General features: G+C 42.8%; 1 pseudogene; it reads right to left on the bottom strand.

Annotated features, from left to right (window-relative positions):
* Nucleotides 1-1,225: 1,225 nt before the first annotated feature.
* Nucleotides 1,226-3,537, bottom strand: LOC149816047 (alpha-amylase pseudogene; annotated as a pseudogene).
* Nucleotides 3,538-6,714: the final 3,177 nt, after the last annotated feature.

The raw sequence follows: 6,714 nt of genomic DNA, 5'->3' as shown, positions 1-6,714 counted from the left end.
ATTCTTTCGGTCGCCACGATCGACCCTTTTCGCCTTTTAGTTCCACTCCACGTGACAACTCAGCCTCTCCTTCTCCTCCTTCTAATTAACGAACATAACAGTAGAAGACAGGGACGATAAATTTGGTGAGATGCGAGAACCAGAATGAGAACGGGACTGGGGGAAGGGAAGGGGATTGAGACGGAGACAAAAAAATTTGAGACGGAGCAGGGTGGAGGTCCAAAGTCCCCTGTCACAGGGTTGGAGGTCACTATTTGTCCAAAGTCTCCCGGTCACAGGGATGAATCTGGGATAGAGATCACTGTTTTGAGACTGGGCAGGGATGGAGACCTTGTCCCCCCCACACCTGCCCTAGTCCACTGCCATCCCTACTTGTTTGTTGATGTCGCCTTAGGTGTTGCAAGATGGAGGAAACCGCAAACCGTTTCTTTTGGGATGCAGTTGCATTTGGGCTCAATAATTTGAACTTGGGTTGGGACATTGAATAGAGCCGTCACACTTCATCAACTTTCTCTGGGTTAATAATAGAAAGATGGAAAATCCCTCTTGTAATGTGTCATCACTCCTCTGTTAAATTCATCCTGCTATGCTCTCTACTTTAATTTCCTCATCAATTTGTGATCTCTGCTAAATTTATTCCGTTATGCTCTCTAGTTTTCTATCTTCCACGTCTCTGATTTTCTCGGATTTTTATTTTTTCTATACTCTTATCAAGTTACCGTTTGGGTGTCTCCTTGTCACCCAATTTGTGAATATTATCTTCCTATATTGAATGCACATCCAGTTGTCTTTTTGCCCAAACAGAAAACATTCTTGTTTATTCATGAAAAAGAAGCAAAGAAATGGGCCAATACTTCTTGCGTCTAGGTCTTGCTTGGTAACTAATTTGTTTGTATAAACAAAACTTTGTTGCAATTCTCAGGTGGGTTATAGATATGAACAAAGTATTCATTGATTAGACCATGTTTATGCAAAATCAATCTATGTTATTGTTGAAACCTTGCGATTAGTTTGTGCATGAAAAATATGAACCACATGGGGGCGCACGCTTGAATAGTTGCTGGTTTTTGTTTGGTGATCCAAAAGCATTTAACCGGTGCAGAAATTTCATCACAAAACTGATGTTATACTATAAATGTTAGAAGGAACTCTTTGAAAGCAAGTAGATAATTAATGAGCGCATGAACATTGATTGAACGAGTATATTCTCGAAGTACTCTGCACTCTAAGCTTTCTTCTCCCATACAGCATAACCATTTCCAGAGGCAGCCAATTGGAACCCAGATGGAATCAAGTCTCCCACACTGTATCTAGACCCTATCTTTGCAATAACCTTTCCGTCAATCTTAGCCACATAAAGATCGTTTTCTGCGGCAAATATTTCGCAAGTGCTTCCTGGCACAATCCCATTCTTAGCCCGAACACTTGTTAGTGTCTTGATCTCCTTTGCCAATCCCCAGTCAAAATAGTGATCATAGAACTGCAAAAGTAAAACATAAAAATAAAAACACAATTAATTAACGGGATTTGATGAATACATAATCATACAAAATATCATACTCACAATGGAGGGTATGCCAGGGTGTGTAAGGATGTAAGCATGACCTTCTCTGACGGGAAAGGCCAAGACTAGTGAGTGGAGCCTGTGTTATGGTTATCTATAAACGTCACTGCCTTCTCCGGAGAGATTCCTATCAAGCCGGAAGGTTTCCCTAGCGTGTCCTTCAATTGCCACAGCTCGTCTTGCACCGCAGACTGCAACACCCCTTTGGTGGTGAAGTCGAACGCCGTCGTGACTCCACCTGCACCCTTCACCCAGTTGTCGAGCTCCTTCCGATGTTCCTTCGGGCCTTGAACTGGGTCCGGGCGCAGCAAAGTCCATACCTCACCCACCACGAACTCCGGCTGGCCTCGCTCGATCTAGCCTCTCGTCACGTCCATCGAGTATCCCCTTGCGAAGTCGAGACGCCACCCGTCTAAGCCAACTAAGTCAACATCGGTCTTGAGCCAATTCAGACAATCGGTGAACTCCTTATGCACCCTCTGGTTCAGGTGGTCCATGTCCGGTGCCGGAATGTAGGCTTCTCAGCTGTCGCAGTTGCCCGAGCTGTCAGAGTACTGGGTGTCGTCCTTGCAAATGGACCAGGGGCCCCAATCGAGGCTGCCATCACCCTTCCCACCCTCGAAGATGCACCACCCTCCTCGGCTGTGCTGCTTGCCCGCCGTTCGGTGGTTGATGACTACGTACGTCCACAAGGCGCTTGATGTTTGATGCATGGAACGCGCTTATAAGGTCTTTCAGTTCGGACTCCGTCCCATACTTTGATGCATTTAGATCGTAGTATCTTCCCGGCATGTAACCTACACGACTCAAAGAGAAAGTAATGAATATCTTTCAAGTATGTGTGCATGCATGTGTCTTCGTTCAAGAGAATCTTTATATATGAATTTATTTATTTTTTACTTAAAAAAAAATAACATCATGCAAAATGAGTTATATCAATCTTGGACCTAACATGAGGAACCGAGACATTTGACAGAGGCTCATGCATGATGATGTATATATTTGGAATCTGGACCATCAGAATTTTTCAAGTTTCTTTTTCCTTCTTTTTAAGAGAAGAATTTTCAAGGTTTTGAGAGTGGTCTTGAAATGAGTTAATATCAGTACTCGTTGACCTTGCCTAAGCATTCGCCAGAGGCCCATGCATGATGATGACGGTTCAATTAGGACGCATATCGATCGATGTTGTAAGAATCGTCTCTGACCTTCAAATCGATTCTGGGAATCGGGTAATTCTAATCCAGGACTGAATCGTTTTGAATCAGCCAACTTTTAACCACAGAAAGACACGTGTCAGAAAATTATTAAATAATTAAAAAACTATTTTGACTATTTTTTTTAGATCTTTTTCGAAATCTAGCCAGTTCAGCCCAGTTTCATATCGGGTTTCTGCCGGTATGATACAAATCGGCCGATTCTCAACGATACTGACAACATTGATGTATATACGCGGTTGAAGCCTGAAGGTGAATTTATGAATGAAGGTGAATTTATGATTTATATGATAGAAATGTGAACCAAGCTGAATGTATGCAAGAAGCAACCAGGTAGTCACGACCGTTTAACTGGAAATAAATGATTAGGAGCTAATTCAAAGATAACCTTTTACAATATGGTATCCCTAAATTATTACATAGCCCACCCTTAAGTTTTTGGATGCAACCACAACTACTTATCCAAATGAACAGGAGAAACTGAGATGTTCTATTATAGAGCATAATACAATTTCCTAGCATATCCCGTTTATCTGGGTAAGTATGTGAAAACAAAATCTCCTGAGATTTTTGTGGGATCTCAAAGAAGGAGACCTATTATGTTTACCTTCAGGAGAAACCGACCGCGGGGGGGGGGGGGGGGGGGGGGGGGGGAGGAAGCCACACATGAGTAACACCAGCCTCTGCTATCCGAGGCAGCAAGTTTTTGACAACGCGATACCATCCCTGTGTGTTCTTAGATGATTCCCAATTGAGAATGCATCAGACATAATTTCATGCACGGTTGAAAGCATCATTTCATGCAAACTGCAGAGAAGACGGGTGCGTAACACCCACGCATGCCAGAGTACCTAGCTGTCTACCAAACTCTAAGTGAGAAAAATAAAAAAAAATCCTCTGTATCTTTAAAGATTATAAGAAATCCAAATCTTCCTTATTTATAGATGATGAATATGCACACATAAAAAAGCGCTCCTTTTCTTCCTAAGGAAAAAAAAGTCTCAATTTTTCAACAAAAAGGACAATGGAAAACGTGTTCCCCAAACCCAATGTCATCCCTATCGTCATAGCCATCTTGGGATCTCATATTGTTGCAAGCTTTTTTTTTAGAGAATAGAAAATATTATTAACACAGTAAAATAGGGATACTGATCAAATCGGATAGAGGGGTTGTGACGAGATATCAAGTAATTCCCTTAGCAAACAAAATCCCAATGTGAGGTAGAGTACATAGATGAAACCCGCTAACCCCCCGTATCAGCAAAGCCATACAAGATGCGGGTGCATCGTGCCAAGCTCGCGAGTCCCTAACCAGTCAATGCTTGAGCCCGGCCATTTGCTAAGAATCCGTTCTCTTACCTTTCACGGCAAATGGTAGAGAATACCTCCCACAAGCTCATATTGTTGCAAGTTGTTTCTACCAAATCCAACTCATAGATGTGATCCCTATATATATATATATATATAGCAAATATGGGAATTTGAATTGCCAGAATCTGAACTGATTGCAGGATTTTCTACCGATTAAAAGGTCAACGACTGTAAAAACGCTATATATTTCTTTTGTAAAAAAAAAAAATGATCCAAGGTTCGGTTCCTGTCAAATTGACCACGTCGAATCCATCCACAAGGCCAAATTTGATCAAAATAACTTGCAAGTATGAGATCCCAATGGGGATTATGACGATAGCGATGGAGATGACGTAAGGAGACGTCATGTGGATAGATGTAAGAACAAAAGAAGGGCTAAAGAAACAAACTATAATTTGCTTTTTAACAAGTGAGAACATGGCAGGTATCTTGGATCAATTTTGGAGAGGGTGGTGTATGTTCGCCCCCGATGATTCACTGAATCCCACGTCTGTGTTCGGGGGATCGAATGAGCGCCACGTATTCATGCACATGGGGCTCGTATTCCCGTGTATGTTGACATAACTTTGCATCGTACTCTGGTGCTGTTGCAAAGACTTAATCACCCTTACTTGCTTTTCTTGCCCTGAAATGACGGTTCGAGGAAATGACAAAAATATCCTTCATTCAAAAGTTGTGAAACGACGGGTCGAGAAAAGGACAAAAAAGTCCTCCATCCAGAAAGTTTGATGTTAACCATTTAAAGTGGAGACGTTCCCTATTCATTAAACTCCTACGTCATCTGCTGTAACAGTTGCTCCCATTATCAACCCAAACTTTGCTTTCGTCTCCAGTCGAGCTTTCCGCCTTGTTTTTTTTTCTGTTGTACAACACACTGTCGCCTGCTCGTGCCTGCCTTGTGTTACAAAACATTCCAGTGTCTTCTCTTCATTGTTGCTGTCGTTAGGCATCATGGAAGAAAGCAATGATGCACAAACATTCCTTCCAGTGCCATTAAGGAAGCGTGAGTAGCTTTCCATCTCATCATGCTATCGATGAAGAAGGCATATCGTCTTGTGTGCCATTAAGGCATTGTTTGGTTATTGCAGGTAGATCTTGTTCTTACGAAGGTTAGAAACTTATCGATATTTGTAAGACGCTGGGACCTATTGACAAGAATGCTTGTTTGCAGATGCTAGGAAGGGCCTCTACCCCATCAGGTATCCTACATTCACTCATCATATGCATTATATCTCAAGCCGCTGTATTAGTAATAAACTCCCGTTTTTGTGAGATACATTTTTGTTAGTTAATATCGATTTGTTTGCTATTATGCTCAAGTTCTTTCTTATCGATTTGTAATTTATTGTGCGATATATTTATCGACCTTTTAGATAGTATGGTTTTGTATCGTCGAGTTGTTAGTTATTATGCTGAACTGCCGTATCGATTTTCAATATCTTACAAATCGCTATACATATCGTTTTGTAAGATATTATATGTTTTGTAATACGTATGTGTAAGATATTTGTACACAGACTTTGAAAACGTGTGGATGCAGAAACACATCGTTACACGCATGACGGGGCAATTTTCGCATGCATATTGCTGCTCTCTCAGCGACTTCTATTGAACTCGCTTTAGAGCCTCGTGGATATTATGAGAGCGTTATCGTCAACACACATGTACGACATGTGTATTTTATTGGCATGGTAAGCGACAAGTCGATGCTCAGTATAAGCAAACATGAAACCACACTTGCTTTGATACTTTCATTCATTAAATCGTTGCTTTGACTTGCTTAACCCTAGTGGTATCCGTTGTTATATGCATCCTGATTAAATCGTAGTAAACTTATGCCGCTTGGTAACACAAATTGATAAATTGCTTACAAAACATTCCAGTGTCTTCTCTTCATTGTTGTTGTCGTTAGGCATCATGGAAGAAAGCAATGATGCACAAACATTTCTTCCAGTGCCATTAGATCGTCGACGTCAACGTATTTTCTACCGAAAACCATCTGACATATTATCCTGATCATCAATCTCCAGAAGTACTCCTTAGGATGGCCGGTTTCGGCCGCTCAAAAGGAGGTCCCCGGACAAGAGCCCTCACCTCCTCGGCGCGGATATATTCGAAGGAGTCGAGTCAGTTCTCGCTCAAGAGCTCAGTGAGGTAAATCTTGTGGGCACATCGCGAGTAGGTGTTGTAGGGCGACCACATCATGGAGTAGTAGTCATAGCCGTTATGCTTCACTGTGGAGGTCTTCGGTCGCGAGGCGAAGGCAAGACCATGGATCTTGAGGAAGTGCCTGGCCGCATCAACGGAGGAGACAACAACGGCCTGGTGGGAGCCAAGATGGAGGCAGAAGATGGGGCCGTAGGTCTGGGCGAGGGCGAGGTGCAAGAGAGGGCCGAGCAGGTTGAGGTTGTCGGTGATGGGCTGGGGCTGGGGGGAAGTTGAGCCTGAGCGGTTGCTCTATCACTATGGCGGCATAGAGGAAGTTGGCAGCGGCCTCTAGCGCTGCTGCATAGGCATGAGCTGCTGCGGTGCCGGATGGTGTAAGATGGTGAGACAGAGCAGGGG

The sequence above is a fragment of the Nuphar pumila genome, chromosome 14 (assembly GCF_984573655.1).
Source record: "Nuphar pumila chromosome 14, dmNupPumi1.hap1.1, whole genome shotgun sequence".
NCBI lineage: Eukaryota > Viridiplantae > Streptophyta > Magnoliopsida > Nymphaeales > Nymphaeaceae > Nuphar > Nuphar pumila.
The sequence above is the reverse complement of the archived record's forward strand: the minus strand, read 5'-3'. Positions and strand labels throughout refer to the sequence as shown.